This window comes from Rhincodon typus, chromosome 20 (assembly GCF_021869965.1).
Source record: "Rhincodon typus isolate 14 chromosome 20, sRhiTyp1.1, whole genome shotgun sequence".
NCBI classification, from domain to species: Eukaryota; Metazoa; Chordata; class Chondrichthyes; order Orectolobiformes; family Rhincodontidae; genus Rhincodon; species Rhincodon typus.
Genome location: NC_063351.1, coordinates 18663189 through 18689562, shown reverse-complemented (window position 1 = coordinate 18689562; position 26374 = coordinate 18663189). Strand labels below are relative to the sequence as shown.

The 26374-nt window shown below is 40.3% G+C and overlaps 1 long non-coding RNA gene across 1 annotated transcript in view; it reads right to left on the bottom strand.

Annotated features, from left to right (window-relative positions):
• Positions 1-15010: 15010 nt before the first annotated feature.
• LOC125485567 overlaps positions 15011-26374 on the bottom strand; it is an 18378-nt gene continuing 7014 nt past the window's right edge. The window contains exon 3 of the long non-coding RNA XR_007264276.1: positions 15011-15087. This is a non-coding gene — a long non-coding RNA (uncharacterized LOC125485567). The remainder of the gene's footprint in view (positions 15088-26374) is intronic.

Genomic DNA, 26374 nt, shown 5'->3' with positions numbered 1-26374 from the left:
GAGCCTTGTTTTATTGCTAATCACTGGGACTGTCAAGGGAATAGTGTGACTAACTCTTACTTTCAGACTCAAGTGATCCGATGGGGGGAGTGAAATCTCAAACTAAACAGGACTCGCAGCGAATTCCCAGGCTAAATTAGGTGTACTTTTATACAATCTTTTGGCATGAATAACAGACATGATTCATCCTGACAAAGTTTGATTGAGAAGGGTTTGGCCTGGTAGGTAAACAAAATTGCATTATGGGTTACTTTCAAACTGGCCAAGATGCCACATTTCTTAGGTAAACAACTGACTTTGAACAGTGTTGGAAATGTAATGTGGTGCATTGGATAAAATGCAAAGTGGGCTGCTTTTTGGAAAAAAAAATTGAAGCTACACGTATTTCTGTCAAATAAAAAATCACCAACATAGTAGGAAACCTAAGAAAGACACAAGCAGATCTTCCATAGTGCTGCTCAGGTCACATGTTGACTGAGCTTATTTCTTCAAACAGTTAACATGCAAAATAATTTTTAAAAAGAAAAAAAATCCTTGAAATAAACAACATAATCCTAAACAAAACTCTGTTTTTCTCTTGAGACCTAACAGACATATTTAAAATTTTCAAGAGGTTTGGTAGAGATTGTAAATATGCTTCCACTTGTGGGCATGTGACCAAACCTAGGGGTAATAAATTAGATAGTTACCAATAAATCAATAACAAATTTAAGGAGAATCTCAAGGAATGGTTGGAATGTGGTGTAGTCGAAGTAAATAGTTTAGATGCATTTAAGGCAGAAGTTGAAAAACATATAAGGGGAAAAAGGAAGAGATTGTTGTGCAAATAGAACGAGACGAAGAGGGTAGATGAAGGCTCATTTGGAGCATAAACACTGGTATTAGAATCATTTGTTTCTATTCTGCCTCATATGTGTTCAAGTGATCAGCCCATAGGCGTTCCTCTATCCTTACAGTCTTGCACTTTCCTCTTCAGTCTCTAGTTAGATATCTCCATTTTCAATTTCAATGAGTAATCAACAACATCATATGGAAAAGAATGTATTCTTCCTCATATATACCGAGGGAAATACACTCTCTGCCTGAACGATCCTCAGCCGATAAACAGCTGTTATGCTTCAAGGGTCTAGATTCTCCACCATCACCACTGAAAGTTCACTGGCTCCACACTGACCATGGTTCATAATCCTGGGAATGAAACTCAGATCCGGACCTGGGGCAATGCGCAAATTATCAGTGGTGACTGTTTTTCAAAGTCTCAAAGAATCCTGGTACCTTGTCTATTCAATGTAGGAATAGTTGTTGGTCATATAGAACATAGATTTTACTTTAAAAGAGAGATAATGTTGAAGCTTTTCCATCTGTACTCATCAGGACTGATGCAAGAATGGGACACTTCAAACCATCACAAAAACTAAAGGGGAAAAGAGCGATGTCTGGTTTGCCAATCACCTCTAACTGTTCAACATAATGCCAAGGGAAAGTGAGATGGAGTGATGGAGAAAAGGTGCAAAACTTAAACAATTGCCTTCATTTGCAGAGAACATATCCTTGTGCATGAATGTGCATTGGTTCCAGCAAGTAGAAATGACCACACTATGAATGCATATTCACAAGTCTTGATTTAATTCTTTGTCAGAACTTGGATGACATAGAAAGGCCAGCAGTTGTTGCCCATTCCTAAATATCTTTGGGAAGGTGATGAGCTGTTTTCTTGAACTATTGCAGTCCGTCTGCTTTGACGTTTCTGAAGCAGTTTATGACAATTGAGCTGCTTGCCAGACCATTTCAATGGACTGTTAAGAATCAACCAAGTTGCTGTGGAGCCGGAATCACATGTAAGCCAGAACAGGCAAAGACAGCAGAATTTTTTCCCCTAAAGGACATTAGTGATCTACTTGGGTCTCTGTTGCTATGAAAATTTCACCATTTACTTTATCTTGCATTTCCCGATTCATCTTATCAAAATGAATTACTTCACGCTTTTCTGCATTGAATGTCACCTGTGTCTGTCCAGTTCATCATTGAATGTCATCCTGAAGTCTCTTACAGTCCCTCTCACTGTTTACTATTGTACATTCCTGAATTTTAAGTTCTAAAGTTCTAAAAACTTTGATATTACATCCTCTACACTCAAGTTTAGGTCACTAACGTTCAGTATAACAAAAGAGCAGTGATGCATCATGTCAGTGATGGTAGTGCATGGGAATGTTACTGGGCTAGTAATTGAGACCTGAGACTAAGGCTTGTTCATCAGCATCTTTTAAACCCATGACCATTACCATCGAGAAGGACAAAGCAGCAGATACAATGGGAACACCATCACCTGCATTCTCCTCTGCAAACCACTAACTAGCCTGACTTGGAAATCTACCACCATTCCTTCATCGTCACTGGGTCAAAATCCTTGAACTCCTCTCCCTAATGGCATTCTGGCATTCCTATTCTAAATGGTCTGCAGCTGTTCAGGGAGGTGGCTCACCACCACCTTCTCCAGCCCAACTAGGGATGGGCAATAAATTCTGGCTGAGCCAGTGATGCTGTCATCCCCTGAATGAGAAAAAAAATCAGTTGGGGGTAATTCAACATCAATGAATTTATCTGAAATAAATTGATTAGTATTGATTATGAAATTACCAGATTGTTGTAAAGGCTAATCAGCTTCATGAATAACCTCTAGAGAAAAAGAAAAATCAGCAAGCTTTTGGGGTCTGAACAACACAAAACTTCAGACCTACAGCCATGTCATTGATTCTTAAGTGTGTGAAAATATTGACTAAGTCACTTCAGTGTATCAAACCCATAGAAATAAAAATAATGAGCACCTACACTGTAACTCAAGAAGACAGCTCACCACCACCTTCTTAAGGGCAATAAAGGCTGACCTTGTCTGTTATACACACAGCCAAGACTGAATATATAAAAAAACACAGATAAGAGTTGTATTACATCGGTCTGTCTGCATTGTTGACCATTGTCCTTTTGTTGTTTTCTGAAGGAATAAAAAAGAATTTTCTTTGATACAGTGCTATTCATGTCCTTATATTCACAAAGCACTATACAGCCAACAAATTATATTTGAAGGTGCAAACAGTGACTTTCTGTATGCAATTTGGCAGTAAACTCATGCAGGCAGCATTGAACTAACTGATCAAGTGATTCAGTGATGCCTGTTCAGAGGGTCATTGTTGGCTAGGACTAAACGGATCAAAGGATATGGGGAGTAAGCAGGGGCAGTTTATTGAGTTGAATGATCAGCCATGATCATATTGAATGGTGGAGCACTCAGTGGTTAGGGTTGAATGGCCTACTCGTGCTCCTACTTTTCTATGTTTCCCAGATTCCACTGATATCTTTGGCTAATGTCATTACATTTTTTCATCCTCTGGAGAGAGAACATGGGTCCTTGATTTAATGTCTGATCTGAAACACTGTACCTGTGACAAAGCAGCATGCCTCCAATATCACTGATGCATTAGTAGTTCCGAATTAGTTTGTAGACTTTTGTTGAACCTAACCTTTGTTACTCAGAAGTGAAAAGGTCAAAACATAAAGGGTATGTAATTCAAAAATTATATGCAATCCATTATTTGGAAAATATAAATTTTAATCTATGCTACATATATATAGTCAATAATTAGGTGTAGAGATTCACTGATCAAATGGTTTCTTTCCAATACCCATACAATAATTATTAAATCATGGTAAATCACTGGCAGTACTTCAATCACTTGGAAAATATCTTGAAATAACCTTCCTGATGTGGTGATAGTTCAAAATTCATGAAACGTATTTTCCAATATGTTCAAAAATGAGTAGGTTTGAGCTACTTATTTAACAGCTTTTCAGATTCAGAGCACTATCACACTGAGTGAAGTGGCAATGTCTGTTTTGCTCATGCAGCTTTACTTATTGGACCTAAGAATTAAAAAAAAAACTGTTCCATTGTAAAGTGATTTTCACATTGACATATATATAATGTTTTATGTTCAGTATGTGTCTGGGATTTCCAGATCATGTATTCATGCAAACTGATTCAATTAGACATATCAGCTTTCAAATATTTCACTGCAAATTCTTTCACGATTTTGTATTTTTTGAATATTAACTTCTTGAGCCTTTGAAGTTTTTTTTTGAAACTCAATGTATTTTGTCAAGATAATGTAAATAAAATTGGCCTCTCCAAGTTCAAGCCATTTCTTATCAGTCACAAGAGATTGTAATCATGTGGCAATTGAACAGAATCAGATCTAGATTAGGACAGATACAGTCAATCCAATTGATTTATGACATCCAATTCCTCTGAACAAAATGTATTTAATCTCTTTATCTACTTATTAGAACTTTGAGAACCTAATTCCAAACCAATTTTTTTGTTAGTTCATTACTTAAACGTACATTTATGGCATAGAAAAATTGCTACAAACTTCTTTTATTATTATAAGAATCACATATATTAATACTTTTGAATTGATTCAACTATTTCCCATCTATTAGAGAACACAAACATACTACAATTTTTATGTTTTCAGAACTTATATGCTGTTACTTTTTGACTTGTCCTCATACACCTACGGAGTTTCTAGGATGTCTGCTAACTTGCCAAGTCCAGCTTCAACAAGCCTCAGTTTATTATTAAACACCAAACGGTGAAGAGACAACTGTATATCATTCCTTGCTCCCATTGCTCCTGTCTAGACTTGGCAAACGCCTTCAAGGAGGAAAGAAGCCATTCATTTAATGACTATGGCTGCAAGGACAATGTATTCCCTACTGTGCATATTAGCAGCTTCAAACATAATCAATGCTTAATGGCTTCATAAATAATACAACTGAGACTCTTAACAAATTATCATTTAATTTTATGAACTGCAAAAGACTAACTCTTCATTAACTAATGTTTAATGTCAGTCCTGGCTTCTTTATCTCCACTAAGATTACGTGTAATTATTGTACAGATTAGGCAAGCTTTATTAAATAATGATTTAAAACAAAAACATTATTAAATGTTGTTCTGAAAATCAAAATAATTAAACTGGAACCTTCATTTTTTTGGAACAGTGCAATATCCTGGTACACAGGTTACTATTGAAAAAAGTGCCAACTTGTAGACCATATTATGGAGGCAGACTATTTAATCATCTGGATCTAACAGTAGGATGTCCAGATTTTTATAAATTGAAATTAGGATGAAAGGCAGGGGTCCATGATAACTGATATGTTGTGCAATCAATGGCAGGAGTCTGGGAAATGGGCAGTTGAAAATGGGAGGCCATATAATGACATTTGATTGAATATGCCCAGCCAGAGTCGGCAACTCTAATCCAAAGATTGTTTAAAAGGCATCATTAGCAACAGAGCAGTTGGTGCTAAAGTGGGGAGGTGAGGGAGGGAGAAATCAGTGGCAGGAAGGATACAGGTTCACTGCATGTAATACAGTGTGATATAATGTACGTTTACAGGAAGAAGGACAACATTTCACATAGATTTGTTTCCACCTGGCATTGTTTATATTTGACAAAATGGAAAAAAATTGAAAAGCAGGATGTATGAACTATTTTTAGGAAGTTGTTAGGACACTGGGGCATTTCAGGAAGAATAGAGGCAAAACCAGGATGTCTGGCCACCATATAAAACATGCACACCAGGCTATTTTTACAGATTTCATCAAGTTTAGTGTTTTGTTCGTCTTGACTTTCTGGTGTAAACAGATGAGATGCTTAATAATAACTCAGCATTAAGCTGTGATCACACAACTGTTTCGCATCATGACAACTCCAACCATTGATAAAGGGTTCTTTGCCAGGTAAGTATGCGCAGGAAAGTTTGTACATGCTCTTTTTGAGTTTGTGTTTACCATGAGAAGAGGTTTGAAGTGATCCATCAGAACCAAGCACTCCATCAATTCCATGTCATGCCTCTCTGGCTCCAGAATGACCAATAACATGGGAAAGCCAAATTCTGCACAAATATGTGCAGTGTTCAGACTTGTCACAGTTGTCCTGATGGATGACTTCTTGAGCACAAGCAATATTCATTTACATCTTGTACCACATTCTTTAAATCCAAACACAAGGCATGATAATGAACTGACTAGACTAATGTCCACAAATTATATTTTTAAAGACGGCAATCTGCTCATTAAATAGAAACTGAAGTGATGAGTGCATACTTGGGCTGAAGAAGATTGCAGAAGCAGGATGGAAAAAGGCCACAATATATTTTAGCTTTTATATCATTGAGACCAACACACTGAACTGCAAGTCTGGATTAGAATGTCCAGGCCCTGCAGTTGAACTTGAGCTCAGAATCTTCTGACTTGGAGAAAAGATACCATGGTGAATTAGCATCTTAAATCGTGTGGGCACTCAGAATGGTTCAGTTCCTGTCATTTGGTGAGCTTACAAGCTTAGCCATGCAGCTTTAGGCGAGTTGTTCAACAAGAGGAGGAGTTGGGTAGAAGAATGAAACTTAAGAAAGAACCATTCCCAAGCTGGTCCCCCTGATTTAGAAGCATCCAGACCAAACGATCATCAGTGGATGCCTGGGAGCAAATTGCTGGTTTCCAGTATTGACTGAAGTAGCGTTGATGTGACAAATTGGTCCATCTTAACACTGCCAGAAGCTGGCAAAGTGATAGAAAATGATCCCTGCACTGGACCGTGTACACCCAAGGCACGTGAGATAAAGGATCTTTTTAAATAACATTGGTAAGCTCTGGATAAATTAACACTCCCAGCTAGTCTGAGGGAAAATTGAACTTGGATTTTAGGCAATTGTGTCACTGGCAATGATCCTCAGGGAGGTTCTGTGGGGAATGGAGTGTGATTGAGGGAGAAGGCATCAGGAGGTTAGAAAAAGTGGGGTGTGATCAGGAGGGAATGGAACATTTGTGAAATTAAGTGTGCTATTGTGAGTGGATAAGCAGTCAGGAGGAAGGTTGAGGCAATTGGGATGAACAGGGAGGCAAGCCACAGTGATCTGACAATGGCCTCCTGCGTTTCAGTAGAATCAGGGTGACCAAGAGTGAATCTCCCATTTCCACAGCCAGGTGAGTACTTTTCAATACATTCTCCTACCTTTACCAAAATGTTGGGTAGCAGAAATCCAGCATGCAATGATCACTATACTGCACACAATACTGCATGCAAGGTTATGGGCTAAGTACTAGAAAATGGAATGAGAATAGATGGGTGTCTGACAACAGGTGCCAAGGCATACAAGGCTGTATGCCCATTCCATGCTGTAAAAACTCTATGTCATTGGGTTCAATATATGTCTTAAAAAGATGCACCATCAATTATTTCTTGGTCCTTGTCTTCAATCTCCGCTCCAGAGAAGTGAACATATACAGTCTGCCAGGCCATTCAGTGCAGTATAAAGTCAGAGCGGTAGTGTCAAATGTCTCATGATGAGATGGTAAACTGTGATCCAATCTGCTTTCTCAATGAATGTGTAAACAACTCCATGGCAATAATTGAAGAACAGCAGGAGACTCTCCTAATCTTTTGAATAACATTTCTGAACCAACAGCTCCAAAAATAAATTAAATGCCATTTATTTTACTGATGACATTAGGACCATAATATGTAACAATTGGTCACTTTATTTGCTGTATTAGGGCAGTGACTGCATTGACAAGTAATTCATTGATGGTATTCTAGGATGTCCTGAGGATATGAAAGGCACTACGTAAATAGAAGCGATTTATCTTCTTTGCAGAGACAGGACTAAAAATGGTTATAAGAAAAGAGAATGATTTTATATTCTTGCAAAAATTTTTTGAAAAAGATTCTTGATGGTTTTGTAACAAAGTGGCATTTTCATCTTACACATTTCATCTGTAAAATCACTGTGCAATTCTACACATGATATAGTCATATGCTGCAAATAAACTTTAATAGGAAACAACATATTAGCATGTCACGCTTGAAACATGGGAAGTTAGGTAAAAAAGAGCTTATCATGTCAGACAGAACAAGCTACTGAAAAAGAACTGTGCTATCTAAAATCAAGCTAAGAAATTTTGCTTAAATCCCAACAAAGGACTGAGATAGAAGTATGAGATTGGATAACACCATCTCTCCTTTTCCCGAAAATGGATACAGTGCATGCAAAGCACAATTAACTTGCTCCGATCAGTGTAATACAGCCAGGGCATCAGGTTCATGGGCCTGCATATTTCTATGATTTCTATGCGCAGCTCTCCCAATACATTGCACCAGCTATACAAATCAGGAGACCCAATATTCCTGATGCTGAGCACTATTTAAAGATGGACTGAATCTCTTGAAGGGGAAGTGCATTGTGACTTTTGAGCATTGTGAGATCACTTTGGATGTCAGGCTGGAGAAGATAAATTGCTAACCATGGGAGTGTGCAGGTGTTTTCAGGTGCTGCACTGGAGATGCTGGCGGCAGAATAGAAAGGAGAGAAGAGTATCAGTTACTCTGAGGGGGTATTGGAGGACACGCACCTGCATGCAAGTGACAAGAGAAACAATGGAGGTCAATAGTACATAGAGCAGTACAGCACAGGAACAGGCCCTTCTGCCCACCAAGTCTGTGCCGAACATGATGCCATTCTAAACTAATCCCATCTGCTTGCACATGGTTTATATCCGTCTATTCACTGCCTGTTCATGAGTCTGTCTAAATTCCTCTTAAACATTCCTATCAGATGTTAGACTCCAGACCCTGAATTTTATCCAGTAAGGAACAAAATACATAAAAATTTAGAGTCACATTTAGTCATAGCAAGTTCTGAGGAAGGATCCATCGACCCAAAACATTAACTCTGATTCATCTCCACTGATGCTGCCAGACCTGCTGAGCTTTTTCCAACAATTTCTACTTCTGCACAGGTAAAGTTGGCTTTGTCCTGCTCTGACGTTGGATCAGTGCCTGCAATTATTGGAAGATTAGAGTGAGGAGATCCACAGGAAACCACATTTCAAGTATTGAGCCCAACAGACATTCAAGTATGAGAACATCTGTGGTAACGGCTTTCTGCTGACAACTCACTTCTCTCTACTCATTTTCCACGTTATGCTCAGTGCCAAGAGGTAATCCAAGCAGATCATCCATGTCTGGAAGCAATTTGTTTGTTCACTCAGCCTTTAAGTTACCAAAAAGTTGCTTCAGTACCAGCCAGACTACAGCCTGTAGACCTCTGAAGCATTTAACCAGAATGAAAATTCAATCAAAATATGTGAAATTGCATCAAAGGAAACAATCCTACAACTAACCTGCAACTTTGGTATGATCTCTTGCATAAGAGAGGTGGTGGGAGCTCCATTGAGACATTTGATGATGTATTCAGCTTTGTGAGGTTATAAGAAGGTAAAGGTTCCAGAGCTCTGCTCCACTGACTGAAGCTGCAATAGTTTACCTCTTTTGCATGTTGCTGGCAGTCACTACGTGTGAGTAAGCTAACCCCTCACAAATAAGGCCAACATAAAAACAAGAGTGCAAATTTTGAAACAAAATACTGAGTGTCTCTCATATTCCTTTTAAGTCAGGGATGCGAGGAATCCTCATGCACATGATGGGAAAGTAAACAAACTATTCAGCTTGGACATTTTAGAGAAAATGTTTCTAAAATTCAGATGTCTGAAGCAAGGTTACAGATTAGAGAAACCTTTTCTCCACAGTTTGGTTGAATTGTGATTTGGGGCCAGGAGTACGTTAAAAAGGTTTTAAATTGCTTTTGGTTCAAAAGAAAAACTGAAGATTGTAGAGATATCTACAACTCCTTGATGTGCAGGAGGCGCTGGGGAGAGAAATCATGCTCCTGATACTGGGCATCAATTCCAGCCTTGGAAGATAGCACAAAAATCAGACATGGGACAGAATTTTCCACACCTGCCTGAAGCTTCTGAAGGCTGAAGAGACAGTAATTGAAATTCCTGACAGAAGGCTACAGGTTTGCCATTAAGCCTTTCAGATGGGTTAACTTACCCAACCTTCGTGGTTGAAACCTCTTTTCTGTTCATCAGCATGCCACAAACACTCAATAACACCTTAGCCCACTGCAATTATGCTCAATGGGTACAATCTTGTTAGCCAAAAATAGAAAATCCGTGTGCTCACAAACCTGACTATATATATCTGAGGCATGTACCTGGCAGGGTAAGCTGTTTCCTCCAAGCTCCAGCAAGTGCAAATCTCTTCAGTGACTTGATTCCTTCAAAACCAGTTTCTTTGCACAATGGGCGTTCTTTGTCAGGGGTGAAGCTTCCCTTAGTCAGTCAGCTCATGAGAAGTCTTAGTCTTCTGTGGTTTTGCTCGCTGTCGTTCAAAGTTTAAAGTGTAAGTGGTGAAGGATAACTGGGCCCACCAACCTGCCTGAGTGAGGCAGCCACCCCTTGCTGAGCAGCCAATCTGACCAGAGCAGGCAAGTGGCACTCAACTGAAAAGAGGTCTGAAATGAAAAGTGGGTTCTACTGAAAAGGGGGCAGGCAGAAAAAGATTTACAGAAAGGTGGGCAGCGTGAAAAGGAATAGAGGGGGATCAAGCTTAAAGGATGTTGTCATCAGGGGCACTGGAAGGTTCCTGAGGAATGGACAGACCAAACTGGGTTACAGAGGGCTGAATCACTATGAAATGTAAGGTGTGTTAGGGATGGAGAATGATCAGGTGAACTGAGTAATGGACAGTGAAAAGGTCAGGCAAAGGGGTTCTGAATGGGTGTAGAATCAGGGGAAGAGAAGAAACATCGAGGGGAAATGCCACAAGGGCTATTAGTCACGTGGGAGATTGAAGAAGGAAATAAGGGATGCCAATTGAAAGGAGAAGGACATCTACGTCTAATAACACCAACATCCTATTTACTAACCTTTACAAGAAGGAAACCTAAGAATCAGCATCAGCATAGAGGGTTTTGTGGCACAGTGATTGTATCCTTACCTACAGACCTGAATATCTGGGTTTAAGGCCTGTCTCAGGAAGTGCTAGCCACAGAAGAGTGTCAAAGCACGTTCAGAGATAGTAGGAACTGCAGATGCTGGAGAATCCGAGACAACAAGGTGCAGGGCTGGATGAACACAGCAGGCCAAGCAGCATCATAGGAGCAGAGAGGCTCTTCTCTAGACCCTTCATCAGAAAAGCCTTTTCTGATGAAGGGTCTAGGCCCGAAACGTCAGCCTCTCTGCTCCTATGATGCTGCTTGGCCTGCTGTGTTCATCCAGCCCTGCACCTTGTTGTCTCAAAGCACGTTCAAATAGGTTGTCTTTAAAAAACAAATCAGCAACAGTGTTGATGGTGCAGGGAAGGTCTCTCCAGAATCAACTTTCATTTCCATATGCTTCTGAACACTAAGGACACAGGGATGAAATTGTCGTGCAGACTGTAGGACTGTATCACAGGGGATAATAGAAGCTATCATGAGTCAGATTGAGCTGATTGCTTTCCATGGATGTGGCAATGTGAAGATCAAGGCCACAAAGATCCTGCATGTGGCAGCATCAGGAAGGGGAAAACTACCTACATGTCATGGAGGATCCATCATTGGGCAGGATTTTACATAGCACCTGAGTAGCCTCATAAGGGCCCAAAGCACAATTTGACCATATCAAGATCTGAAGTGGAAAACAAATATTTCATTCCTGATATTTCTTTACAAATCAGCACTTCCAGACCAGGCATTCAACCAAGATAACCCAGTAGCTGCGTTAGCTTTTCTATGGATAAGGAGGAGGAGGAAAAGGGATGAACAACACCAACAGAACCAGGGACACAAAGCTTAGCGGGGGGCTGCAGCTGTGGATGGGTAAATAACACATGAAGTAGAGAACCAGGGTCTTCAGCAGCACTGAACAGACTACCCACAGAGGGTTTATCAAAGGCATCAAAGCTAACTGTATATGAGTGAAAAAACACATCCAGAGGCTTCCTTTATGACTAGAGAAGCTGTTAGTTACATTTGACACCTCCTACAGGCAGACCCGCAGCAGTGCTATCCCTTTGGCATAGGAGATTACAGCAGCACTGAATTTCCTTGCCACAGGCTCCTTCAAACCTCACCTGGAGACCTTGGTCTCATCTACCAATCAGCAGCTCATAAGCATGTTTGTGAGTTCACTGATGCCCTTTGCAGGAAATAATACAGTTTGTCCACTTCACTGTGGACTCAGAGAGCCAAGGTGTCCCCAGCATCATTGGGGTCCCTCAGAGGGCCTAAGGGGTAAACAATTTCATTCCTCATTCCCTCAATATCCAGCTGATTTATGACCACAGGCAGCAAGTCCTGCAGGTGTGCGCCCCGCTCTCCAGGGAGCTGTCACAACACATGTTTTGTACAACTCCCAGTTTCCCTGAGTGTTTGTACCCTTTGCATGATCTCCAGGGCTGGCTCATAGGTGACAATGGGTACATCCAGTTCTCCATCAGTCCTCCAAGTGTCAGAAACCTTGGCTGTTTCTTCCTCCTTTAGCTGCAGGCCAATGGTAGTACTGTGCTCACCAGAATGTGACCCCAAGCCTAATCTGGATACATTGTCAGCCAAGGTGAATGTGTCTGCATTGGTGGAGGGTGGGAGGATGGTCTTGATGTTGTATCCTCTGAGGTTCATGACTGTTGCTCTTCAGAGGTGTGCTGTGAGGTGCTTGCAGTGATGGGCCTGGAGGCCAGGACTGTTCTTCTTCTTTTGGCCCAGGCTTGGGAGTGGGGTCCAGAAGTTGTACCTAAAAGCAAAGACTTGCTTGTCATACGATCTGTCGCCCTCACACAATGTTTCATTAAGACATTTTTTTTTTATGTACAGCTGGGGACGAACATATTGAAGGCTTTCTCATTAAATACAATCCCCTCTTCAGCTCAGACATGCTTCTCATACTCACTTGCCAGCTCAGTGGCCTGCTCCTCAAAGATGGTCAGGAGCCTTGTATCAGAGAGTTTTCCTCCTGCCATCTATCTGTGTGCTCATACTTTTTATTATGCATGTTCTTCTCTTTCAGGAGAGTAGCATTAAGAGACATTAGCATGGCTATTTTAGTGTTTTGCCTGTAGTGACAGATATAGATAGAGGTGCCAATCACCAGAGCTGTGATTGTTTGTGGACGTTACTGGTGAAAAAAAAAGTGTGGTGTGGGTGAAGTTGGGAATTAAAGGGTCTGGAAAATGATTCAATGTCATTCAAGAGGTAGAGCTTACGCAAGTTGATAAAGCATTATATGGCCTGACGTACCAGTGGGGTGTTCATCTCAAAGCCATATTTTGTGGCTGTGTCCTTGTCCCATGCAAGCCTTTGGTGAAAAGTTATCAGCTGTGTATATTCTCCGAGTTGGGATGAAAGGACAGTGAGTTGGTGAGGTGTGAGCTGTTGAGTGTTGTAGCTCCTTTTATGGTTTAAACATGAACACGAGCAGATGTGTGAGAGGCAATTGCATTCTGGTGCAAGTAATGCTGCATTGGTAGCAGAAATGAAGTGACAGACATTGACTGCACATGAGGCATTTGATGAAAATACTTGGCGATTCATCTTATGTGTGATGATCCTGCACAGTGGCAAGCTTAGAATGCTAACTCATGCTCATGGAGTCGTGAAGCATTGAGCAGACAGTGGTATATATGCCAAGTGAAGTGCCAAACAGATCATTCATTCGCTTGAGACAAGTGAGCCAAGTTCTCTTAAATCACCCATGGGTGCTGATCTCCGCAGCCTCTTCTGTTCAGAGTGCCCTCATCAGTTAGAATAGCTTCATTGCCATCTCAAGAGAAAAACATTTCCTTTCTCTCTCTCTTGGGCAGTGTCCTGGAGAAACTCTACTGAGGCGTTACAGAATCATGCCCGCTTTTTGCTGGGTCTTTGACATCTGACAGCAGAGTACAGATGAGAGATGCTACTGGATTGCAGAAAATGAAGTGCTGTCCTGGTATCTCTTAAGCATGGTGCCTGGAATTTGGAACCTGGAAGGTCCTGGCAGTTGTGACAGGCAGAACTTCATGTCTGCCTACCCACTGGGACATGAATAAGTTAAGAAAAATGTAACTGCAAGAAAACCTGACCCACCCCTACATAAAAGTACCTCCTAATTTTAGGCCTGCTTTCACACTTAGGCTCAAAAAAAAATTATGCCCATGGACTCAATAGATTAGGTGTGATGGACTGGATAGATTTTTCTCATGTTCTTAACTTTTTAACAAATTCAGATTTATTGCTAGCATTCCAGCTTAAAAGAATGAATGCTAGAAACATTGATGACGCAATCAATTTACCATACCAACAATCCTACTGATAAAATAACCAGTTGTTGCACAATGAAAGTTCCTAAGCTACTGCTTTGCAAAATAGCAAGGTACCAAACGAAAGCATGCCTGGCTTACAAAATTCTACAGGAGCAGTATTGGTATTTGGGAATTACATTATGCAATTCAGAATATATTCAAAATGGTGCTGTTTCATTTTATAATGATTTCATTAGTTTGACTATTTATCTATTTGTCTGGTGCACAAGTACTTCAGAGATACACCAAAATAATATTTGGACAAAGGGCATCAGCTATGTTGTAGTGGACAATATACAACAAAAATCTGAGGATATTAGATCACATGACAGAATCAGCATCATCACCACGTTATTTTCAACTTGAACAAAAGCTGAAATATATTGTAAGTTACTGCAGACTTTTAGAGTTATGGCTACTGAAATACATTCAAGGAAATGTCTGAGGGATCCTACAACATAACAAGGTAAATATTGAGTTTTAATAATGCACAGCATATCCTATACAATAAGCAGTCAAAGGTCAAGTCATAACCTGAACGTAAACAAAATCCCTTTCTTCCCATTTTCCGATGGAGGCAGTGGCCCTGTGAATAATCACTGATCCAACAAATCATTTTCAAAGAATACCGACAAACACAGTTCCACCTTTCACATCGGCATATTGAGATATGCTAAAAGAAATCTAAATGCTCTAAATATTACGATTTATTTGAAACATACTGTTCAAAAATATAAAACTTTGAACTAAATGCTTGCAGAAGAATTGTGATAGTTTAAATTTTGTACCTTGGTGGAAATGATATCTCTTGTTCACTCAACTTGTCTTTGAATACCGACAACTCTCTGTCAAATTCTAAAAGCTGAAAAGAAATTAATTAACAGACAGTTATTCTTACAGCATCTTGTACTTAAGGCATTTCATTAATCCACTGAACAGACTCATTTAAATGTCTTTACTCAGCGCCAGATTTCTCCCCTACCTTGTCCTCCAGAAATTCTTGGTGTCTTGATGGTGCATGGTTGCATTTATCACTCACTAAGCGTTGACCATTTTTGGAATATGGAGGACACCACAACAAAGCTCAATCCTGTCTCCTTCTGATATCCATGTACAGAATATAGTTATCAGAAGAACCATGGCTAATTTCCTCCGTGTCAACTGACAGATGCAGAGGACAACAGAGTTTTGTCTTGTCTGCTATATTGTTGGACGAAACCATCCAGCAGTTCCAATAAGGATCAAACCATGGATCATGTGATCTCAGACTGTGCAACTCACTGAACAAATTGTTGAGCCAGTAGAACATACTAGTCAATATTTTACTGGGAATTCGACTTACTTTACCTCTTTATAATAATATATATTAACATCCATGCTTTCACAACAAATGTTGCCGACTTTTTTCCTTTCCAAATTTGTATTTATATTTACTTTTACCTTTTGCTCATTATTTTTACACTTCCATTTTGTAATACTGAATGGCCTCATGTCTGAAAATTCTACACCCAATATTTTACAGGATAAGACCCTTTTCCCATTGGTTAGTTCTTCACCAGTGCCAATGCCAAAATGAACACTGATTCAAAGTAGACAACAAAACCTAAATCAGGTGATTGACTGGTAAAATCCTCAAATACTGCGAAATGCAAACAACTCTTGGTAATAGCTAATGCGCAGGAGCAGTCAAAATTTCCTGCGACTTTAAATGATAAATTAAAATCAGTGCTTGAATCAGGCATGTAATTCAATTTAAAACTTCACACAGCACAAAGCAACTGGGGGAGGGGTAGTTCTCATTACAAACCTTATGGGATTTAGATAGTAACATTCAGTTTGGTTTGTGATGACCTGAACTGAATACAATCTCAAGTCTGAAATTATAAACAGGGTTAATGATATTCATTTTCTACACATAATATGGCTTTTGTGCATTATTCTCCCATTTAAAGAGTACAAATGTATTTTCTCAACTTTTACTGAAACCCAAGGTTAGATCATAGAGCTATTAGCTGGTTTTGAACAAACAGCCATTCAAATTGTTACAAACAGCATTATCTTTGCATCAATATTTGTTCTTATCCTGGATTCTAAGTGAATAAGTGACTGAATGCTCATAATAATCCGTTCTGCTACTGACCATCACTCTTTGTAAGTGCCATTTCCTATTCCGACAAGTATGTCATCAAAATAACACCTTTTATGACTACAGCGTGTTTACGCTACTGCCCATTAATCATCTCTCATCTCACAGCTGTGCTGATACCATTGTATGGGTGGCAGAGGTTCTGATCTAAATTAGATTATGTCCCTCTATCCCATGCCACCTCATAAATCATTCCTGAAATGCAAAATTAGCAGCTACTTGTATGCATTAATTATCTGTACGAAAGCAGTCACCTGAGCCACCTGCAAGGATGACCAGTTCTTCCACCTTTCCATTTAGAGTCAGGAACCAAAGTCCTTCTTATTTGTAACACGGCCACATTGTTCAAACATTTTCATTGCTTTATCAAATATGGACCTATCACCTCCATTGAACAAATGTCTTCAAAATGTATAACTTCGAATGAAAATGTGACCAAGTGCACTCTTGTTTTGAACATCTTTGAATTCAGACAGTCTCTGGCCTCGATGTTATTGTCAGTGAGATTGAAGCTTACGTAGGTTTAAACTCAGTTAAGTAGGTTTAAACTTACTCAGACTGAGTACACTGACCTAAAGCCACGCCCCTCCCACCAAACAACATCACAATTTGTTTGATTTTAAAACCAGTTGAGATTTCAACTGGAAAGCAATACTTGATGACTTGATGTGCCATTTTATGATTTTTATGATGAGCTGGGGAATTCTGCCTGATATTAGACCCAACAGAGACAGGTGGTAGGAATACCAATTGCGAAGTCCAAAAAAGAATTGCAGTGGAATCGTTATGAGTCAGGAGTAGCAGGAAAGTTCGACCTAGGCTCTTCAGGAAGTCTTCAGTCATCCTCAAGCCATTTTCCCAATGACTACCAAAACCTTTGCCTAGTGATAACTATATACCAGAGGGGAATATTTCATGTCTTAAGGCTCTGACCCAATTATATATGCTCTCAGCCGCTGACATTGTCATTATCAGGAGACAAGATAGTCTGATATTATTTCAAGAAAGGCCAAGAGTTAAACCCAATCCCAGAGCTGACTCACCCACAGGTGTTTCCAGCCTCGCCACACCCTACCTGGCTCCTAACCAATCCCAGTTAAAATCAAAGTCTATATGTTTGAATAACCATATTAATTTTTTTTTTCCTTTATTCATTCACAGGATGAGGGTGTCACTAGCTAGGCAACATTTATTGCCCATCCCTAATTGCCCAGAGGGCAGTTAAGAGTCAACCACATTGGTGTGGGTCTGAAGTCACATGTAGGCCAGACCAGGTAAAAACAGCAGTTTCCTTCTCTAAAGGACATTAGTGAACCAGATGGATTTTTCCTGACAATTGATTCATGGCCATCATTAGAGTCTTAATTCCAGATATTTATTGAATTCAAACTCCACCATCTGCCATGGTGGGATTTGAACCCAGGTCCCCAAACATTATTTGGTTTTCTGGATTGACAGTCCAGCGATAACACCACCAGGCCATCGCCTCCCCACTGAAAGTGATGACAATTATACTGATATTCAAGTGGATGTCATGACAGAATGAAATGTGACCTGATTTGAACGTCGTCCAATGATTCAATGTTGGATGAGCAGAAATTTCCTCCAGTTAAATATTGGGAAGACCAAAGCCATTGTCTGTAGTTCTTGCCCCAAATGTCAATCCCTATCCATTGATTACATCTCCTTCTAACATTTGAGGCACACAGGCTGTTTGCAAACTCAGCATGAAAAATCTTTTTCACCCTGAACTGAGTTTTCCTCACTAAGACTACTTGCTCCCACTCTGTAATAAAGCTTTCTTCACCTCTGCGTCAGTCAATATGCAGCTGAAGCCAAGTCTTTAGTGCTACCAGACTTGATTCATCCATTCTCCCTTGGCTTGCCTCCCATTCATATCCCTTAAACAGGAGTTAATCTAAAACTTTGCTACCCATAGTCTAACATGAATTGAGTCTTGTTCTTTCATTATCCCTGCGACTTAGGTTGGCTTCCCGTCGAGTAAAATCTCAAATTCACATCCTTGTGTTCAAATCCCTCAATTATTTGCTCCTTCCCGTCTCATGCCCTCCAGACCTACAACCCTCTGAAGACTGAGAGTTCCCCTGCGAACTGAGTTCCCCCATTTCTGGTCTCTTCCACATCATCTAATTCTATCAGCTACATAAATGTGTGTTGTTAATTTGAATCAGCAGTGATTGATTTTAAATTTTTAATCATTAATAGCAACTAAAGTAGGAACGAAGTAACATATATATGAATTTATTTACATTATAGGTATAATTTCACATATACCTTTGCCATTATGTTTTGTTCAGATCACTGAAAGCAGCATTGTGATGTTTTTAAAGTCTAGCCATATACTACATTTATCATCTTTTTCATTTACATATAAAATAAAGGAGACAGTAAAACCAAAAAGATTTTGTTTGACTGAAGAAGAGGCCATCTTCAGTACTGAGAATCAACATAAATCTATTACAGGGTACTATCAGCAAGCTTGTAAACATATCAAATATCCATATCGACCACTGACTAGGTCTGAAATCAAGATATGGGTTGGATTTAAGAGTTTTTGGTGGGCTGAGAGTGTCGGAGTGCAAAGTGAATGGTGTGTTTGCTTCCATCATCTCATCAAATCAAGTGTTGGACTGCGATTCAGTGGCTCTCTGGCAGGAAGACAGCTAGTTAGCAATGTGAAGGGTCCTCTGCACCCAATCAGGAGACTATACTGGGATCATGTCATGTGGCATAGAGGTCATACTGTGAATAGGAACTCAGTCATTGTTTCAAAGGTCCTCTGCTCTCTGAAACTCTATTTCTTATGGTAGGCTGAAAAATGTTAGTAAATAAAGTCAAATCATACAGATGCTTCCACTTCTGCCAATATAACTGGTTGCTACTTACTGATCATAGAATCCCTACAGTGTGGATACAGGCCCTTTGGCACAACAAGACCACACTGGCTCTCATTGCATCCCACCCAGGCCCATCCCCCTATAACCCACCTACACATTCCTGAACACTGTGGGCAATTTAGAATGGCCAATCCACCTAGCCTGCACATCTTTGGACTGTGGGAACAAAATGGAGGAAACCCACACTGACACAGGGAGAATATGCAAACTCCACACAGACAGTCACCCAAGGCTGGAATTGAACTCTTGTCCCTAGCCCTGTGAGGCAGCAGTGCTAACCACTAAGCCATCATGTCACTCCATATGGCAGCATTTTTCTTCCACTGTCGTGTTGCTTCATTATATCTGCTGTAAAACATTCTCGTATGTTTTCCCCTGTTCACACCTGTGAAAGGAAAAATGGGTACATACGATTCTTTCACAAACTCATCAATTCATAATTTCAAAATGGCACCTGGGCTCCTAATTTCAATGCCGACATGATCTCTCTGATTTCTGAAGCTGAACCGTGATATTGTTCACCCAATATCTCAGGCTGGTAGGGACTGGCCTGCCCAATTTATCGCCATAAAGCACAGCTAAACACTGTGTTCTAAGTTTAAAAAAGAAACTAAAAAGCTCTGTATTTGCAAAGAATCATAGTATCAATGCAAAGTATAGAAATGTTCAATGTGGCTGGTTGACAGGATTTCACAAACTTTCCCACCACTCTTGAATTGCTAATTCTACTTTGTGACACTCTGGATAACCACAGTCAGCAGAACAACAGCTATTACTCTTCAGGACCTACAGCCCAAGCCTGCAGTGAATCAGATCAAGAGGTGATGCTACTTACATTTGTCAAACCCATCAGTGCCATTCACGAGAGGCTCTGCAGATGCAAATATTAACTGATGTGTGGAAGGAGGAAAAGATGTGACTTGCACTTTGGAAATAGTTGGAAAGAACTATATGTTAACAAAAGTTTCTTATCAATTGAAAAATTTCAACTCTTCTTAATTTTCTTCAAATCTAAGTGCTAATTATACCAGTTCTGGATGCAGATAGTAAAAATCTCTGATCCTTTAAGTCTTTGTTTCTGATAATAGTTTATTGGGTTCCTGTGATTAAACACAGCTAATTGCAGCCATTTCATATTTTCCTTTGATTCAGATTCAAGGAGGGCTGGGCCTCAACATTTCTGCTGTAATTCCTGCATATGTAAGCAGGCAGCAGATCTGAGATGATTTTACATTACATCCGCTGCATTCCCCAGGTACAGGTCTTGAGCAGTTGACAATGAGGATAACGTAATCTTCCAGAAATCATTAAGACCAGGCAGTCTAAATTCAATTGTCCACATAAACTGGTACAGGATTCACAATGCGGGATTAACCTGTGCGCGCCACTGCTGTGGTAGGCATCAAGGCAGGTTTGTACTGCCTTCTAACTAACATGACTGCAGCACAGTGTCAAAGCTATCTGGGTGGCTGAGTTAGTGGGCCTCAAAATCATGAGAGGCCAGCTCCTGGTAAAAGTAGCCTGTACTACTTGAACCTAGATTGGGCGTCTTAAAGGGAAGGTGGCTATTGAATGTTATGTTGTAACGTGTTCTGATATGGAAAAGAATATTATAATAATAGAAAGGTATGGTAGAGGGTGGGCTCCAACATTTTATGACTCTGCACTGGAGGAGTTGGTGGAAGAGGTAGGAGGAGAGATGTGTTCAATTCAAAGGGGGCCTGGCTGAAGTGTTGCAAAGATGTTCACAATCTGATGTGGAATGGTCAGGGTCAGTAAACATATCTTGAAATGTCATCTTCCTCCATCTGCAAGAGTAGTCCGTTACACTGTTCAAGTCACTTGCATCCCATGACTTGCTGGCCCAACAATCTCTGTCAATTATGAGTAATACACCACATTTACAGTTTGATCTCACTCTCCCACTCTTAGCACTGATCACAGCTAACTCTTATAGCCAGAATCACTGTTAGCTATTCGATCATGATGGCTGTATCACCCAAACAGATTTCATCTCTCTCATTGACACACTTCTCTTGTATCGGGAGGGTGGTGCACAAAACTGGAAGCAGCAGTGACTAACTGACAGAGAACATACACAACGGTATCTCCTCTTCCACCAAGAGGTAATCAGGTTTTCCATTACTGTAGTGGCATATCAAGGGCCTGGACCAGCAAACTCCAATACTTCATACCTACTGTTACATCCCATTTATTCCACAATCTCTTCTGGTTTATAATCTGCAGATGGTCTAAACATGGACCTTGTACTTCCCCAGGTCCTCTCCTCACAACCTTACCCTTTCTCTTTTCAACTCCTCAAAGAAATGCAATCTGGTTACAAAATGGTAGGAAAATAACTGGATCAATCAACCAACAACTAACTTCTAACTAGCTGATTTTCCTTTTAAATAAAGCTATGGTGCAGGGTGGGAGATGGGGGTTGGTGTTCCTACTGCTCAATGTGTGTTCAGCCGTACACAATTCAAAGACAAGTAACTGGAATGTTGATCTTCATTGCTATCGTCAAGAGTGGCAACAGACATTGATCAAGATAAGCACCCTGTATGCTTCCATCTGGTGTTTACTCTGTGTGTGCTAATACCCTACCAACATTGCATCAACCAATACTCGCATAATAAGTATGGATGGATGCATAGATACCATTCTGGATTTCTAAGGGCACTCGTAGCTCCCAATAAAATGGATACCATGTGTGCAAATTTTGCCCACAGATCTTTCTAATTGCCTGTGTTAGTAAGTCCCAGGCAGTTTCACATTTGGTTTACAACTGACTGAACAAAATCTGCACTTCAGGAGCCCATCCATACTACGGTGGAACGTGTGCAGTATGATAGTTCCTCAGAATAACCAGCGCAACTTGGTTTTAGAAGGCTATCTAGGTCTTGAAGAGTAATAGATTTTCTTCCATTGATTGTGGTTATCTGAAGTGTAACTAAGATGGAAGAGCTCTTCAAAGCATTGGAAAAGAATGTAAAACTCCAACAGCACTAAACATGGATTTAATAACATAAAAGGATAAAAGGTGCTTCTATTAGATGGAGTTCCTGGAGCTCAAGATTTAAAAGATCAACATAAAAGACATTCTTGTTTTATTATATGGGTAAGAGTTTTTTTCCTTTCAATATGTCAATACTATACTGTTATGCATTATTCTGCATTAAAATGTAGTCCATCATAAAACATACAATAATTTGCTTGGGTTCAAAAGATTTATTTATAATGCTGCTAGAATATAATAAAATTAAATATTTACTTTTGACAACTTCCTTGTTGTCAAAAACTCCAATAAATAGCTCTTTAGAGAGGTGGCACAACAAAATGCAATACTTTAAAGGGTTAATATAATTTTGAATATGGCTTCATGGATTGCCATTCTTAGATCTTGCTGTCCCCCTAAAGCATTATGATGCCAGAAGTAAATGCTTAAAAAGCAATATCAAATTCAATTAATTGCAAAGCACATCTTTAAATGCAAAATATTTGCGAGAGGACTTTTTTTTGCATTGTACACTTAATAAAGAACATAACAAAGATTGCAAGGATAAGATTGCGCTTTAGTAGACTATGTATGGGAGAGGCTAAGGGGACAGTGACAAAGCAGTTTACTGACAAGAAAGTTTGTCAGTGATTGTTCAATTTAAATAGATTCCAGTGTTACTGAAGAGACATCACACAGATAAAGCCCAAAAATCAATGACACTTCAGCGTGCAGCAAGTCAGAGACTAAATAAGCAGGCACCAAGAACAACTCTATCCTGCATCAGGGCTGTGAAATTCCCAATTCTACATCTGTATGGCAAAGGAAAATTTAATCTTCCCAAATACTCATCAGTGCATTCCATCCTCTGACCTGACAGCTACACTTATAATTAATTATACAATTTAGATGGGAATATCGACTAAACAAACCTATAAATCATAGAAAAAGTCAATAGGCATGGACACATTCAATCATGTCCAAACCAATGATTACTGCTTTCAAAATACAATAATTATTTTCAAGAGCTGACTTGAATTAAATTTCTGTCAACCTGGTACAAGACCAGTGGTTGATGAAGGATGCAATAGATTTTTTGGGGGGAATTTGGTATAGGAACATTCATCCTGAAGAAGGGCAGTTTGTTTTTAGCGATCACACCACTCTGTGTATAACCAGACCATGAAGATTAGATTATCTCAAATGGCTCATTAAATCATTTATCTTTCCCATGAAGTTGATCCAGAGAAGCTGCTCACCTTCTTGCATTCCAATGAAATCAGACATTGAATGTGAAGAAATGAAGTGGTACATTTACAGTTGGATAAGCAGCAGCAGCAAGTGGAAGGCACTGTTTTATTGCTAGCCTCCTGAAAATGCCTATCATTAAAAGAGAAGCAGCATCTAAAAAGTGACCAAGGTCTGATCTCATTCAACTAAAGATGCTCAAATATTTCCTGTAATTTAACACTCATCAGAGAATGGACTTAGCAGAAATGCCACTAATGCAACAGTAGAATGACAAGGAATGGGAGATGTTTCGCATGGTTTCTGTCTGCCTCTGCTAACCTATCCCTCACAACTTCAAATTCAAAAATACTCTGCTATGTTAAATTTTGGACCATAGTTCATAGAATCCCTACAGTGTGGAAACAGGCCCCTTGGCCCAATAAGTCCACACCGACCCTCATAGCACCCCACCCAGACCCATCCCCCTATAACCCACCCAGCCCTGAATGCTATGGGCAATTTAAAATGGCCAATCCACCTAGCCTGCACATCTTTGGACTGTGGGAGGAAACTGGAGCACCTGGAGGAACTCACGCAGACACAGGGAGAATGTGCAAACTCCCCACAGACAGTCACCCAAGGCTGGAATCAAACCCGTGTCCCTGGCATTGTGAGGCAATAGTGCTAACCACTGAGCTACCGTGCCACCCTATAGTTGTCCTTCTATCCACAACTGCCAATGCCAGTGAGAATGTAACTAAGCATGAACTAGACCATTCATCCCTTGGATCTCATTCTACCACTTGGACCTTGACTGGACTCTGTTCAAACAGGTTTCCAATCAGAATTCTTTCTCAGGCATACCTTGTTATGGTCATGCTTATAGTGTAACCTTTTAAATATTTCTCACACTGATTCAAAGCTATCTGCAATAACATTAATAGCTAACTTTCATATTGGGGCAAAATTCAGTAGCACCTGAAAAATGACATGGGGATGCACAATTAATCTGTATCATAACTTTCCAATGGAGGCAGTATGAGAACTTGGTGCTGCTTGTATATTTACCTGGTTGCTGTAAGTAGCCAGCATTATATGCTCTACTGAGCAGTTAAACGCCTAAGGAGGGGGCCCAGAAAGACTTACAGGGTTTCAGGCTACAATAGCAAAATACTGTATACACTGAAAATCTGAAACAAAAGCAGAAAATACTGGAAATTCCCAGAAACTAAGGCAGCACTTGTGAGGAAGAGAGATAACACTTCAAGTTGTGACTTTTAATCAGAATATGTTCAAGTTAGCCTGCCCTGCTTAAAGGGAAGTATATTTTGAATGGAACAGGTGAGAAAATGAGCTTGACAAAGGGGAAGCCACATGAATGCACAACATGGAAGGGAGTATGCTCCAAGCTTCTACAATGTAGCATTGGAGATCTTGGAACATGAGCTGATCAGAGCAGAAAGATCCTCTATTCAAATGGGTCCAAGAGACTATTCTGACATTGCAGAGATAGTGAAAGCAGATAGCTATTGAATTTCATGCAGACAGTATTTCTACCATGATATGAATACAGTCGGGCAAGAAGTTTGATGATCTCACAAGAGTGGTCAAGGTCAATGAATGCAAGTTCAAACCCCATATCCCACCAAATGTAACATTACCTCACGCAATACACTACCCACGTACATTCACATACCAACAATCTCCATCAACCATAACCCATACTTCACAATGACAGCTTCACCTTGCCATCACACACTTAACATTGCTGCAAGCCTCACACCCACAACTCTCAGTTTTCAAACGCTATCAGCTACTCAAACATGATACATCACTCAATGACATACTTCTCTCTCTCTCGGAAGACAAGCTGATGCAAACACACAGCCAGCTGCACCTGGCCTTCAAAGGAGAGGCATGGCTGTTTCTCCTCAGTTTGTAGGTAAAGGTGCACTGGCCAGTGACGGGGCTAAAATTATTGAAGACCAACATATGCTCATATATTTACATGCCGAATGCCATCCAAGGATGCATCTCTTGCTTTTCCTGATCTCCCCTCACCACAATGTTACCCTTATGTCTTTCCTCTTTCAGGTATTCAATAACTATGATGTAAAGCTGGATTTTAAGCTTTTTGTTGGGTGTGCTTTTAGCAGGAAGGTTGAGGCATATAAAATAGGTTGAGTAGCTAGCTGATCACCTTCATACCTAATCCTGGTCAGACTCCCAAGATATACTATGTGGCTGGCCTGCCATATTTAAATGAATAATTAAGCAAACTTGGGATCTGGATAATGTATTGGTCATACCAAAATATGGTGGTCAGGAGGTGGGCAGACTGCCTTTCACACTTTATTTGAGAAAAATGCAGGAAGCAAGTGAAGTGACTCCACAGTGGCCAGTATCCCATCACCAAGTCACCCTTTATTTACATATGAAGAGTCCTTGACACTGATCCAGCTCCCTCATAGCCAGCTCGCAGAGTGATCAGGGGAGTTAGGGAGGGGATAGGTCAGTCCAGGGAGGACAGACAGGTCAAGGGGGCGAGACGAGGTTAGCCGGTAGGAGATGGGGGTGCAGTTTGAGGTGGGAGGAGGGGATAGGTGGGAGGAAGAACAGGTTAGGGAGGCAGGGATGAGCTGAACTGGTTTTGGGATGCGGTCGGGGGAGGGGAGATTTTGAAGCTTGTGAAATCCACATTGATACCATTGGGCTGCAGGGTTCCCAAGCGGAATATGAGTTGCTGTTCCTGCAACCTTCGGGTGGCATCGTTGTGGCACTGCAGGAGGCCCAGGATGGACATGTCGTCTGAGGAATGGGAGGGGGAGTTGAAATGGTTCGCGACTGGGAGGTG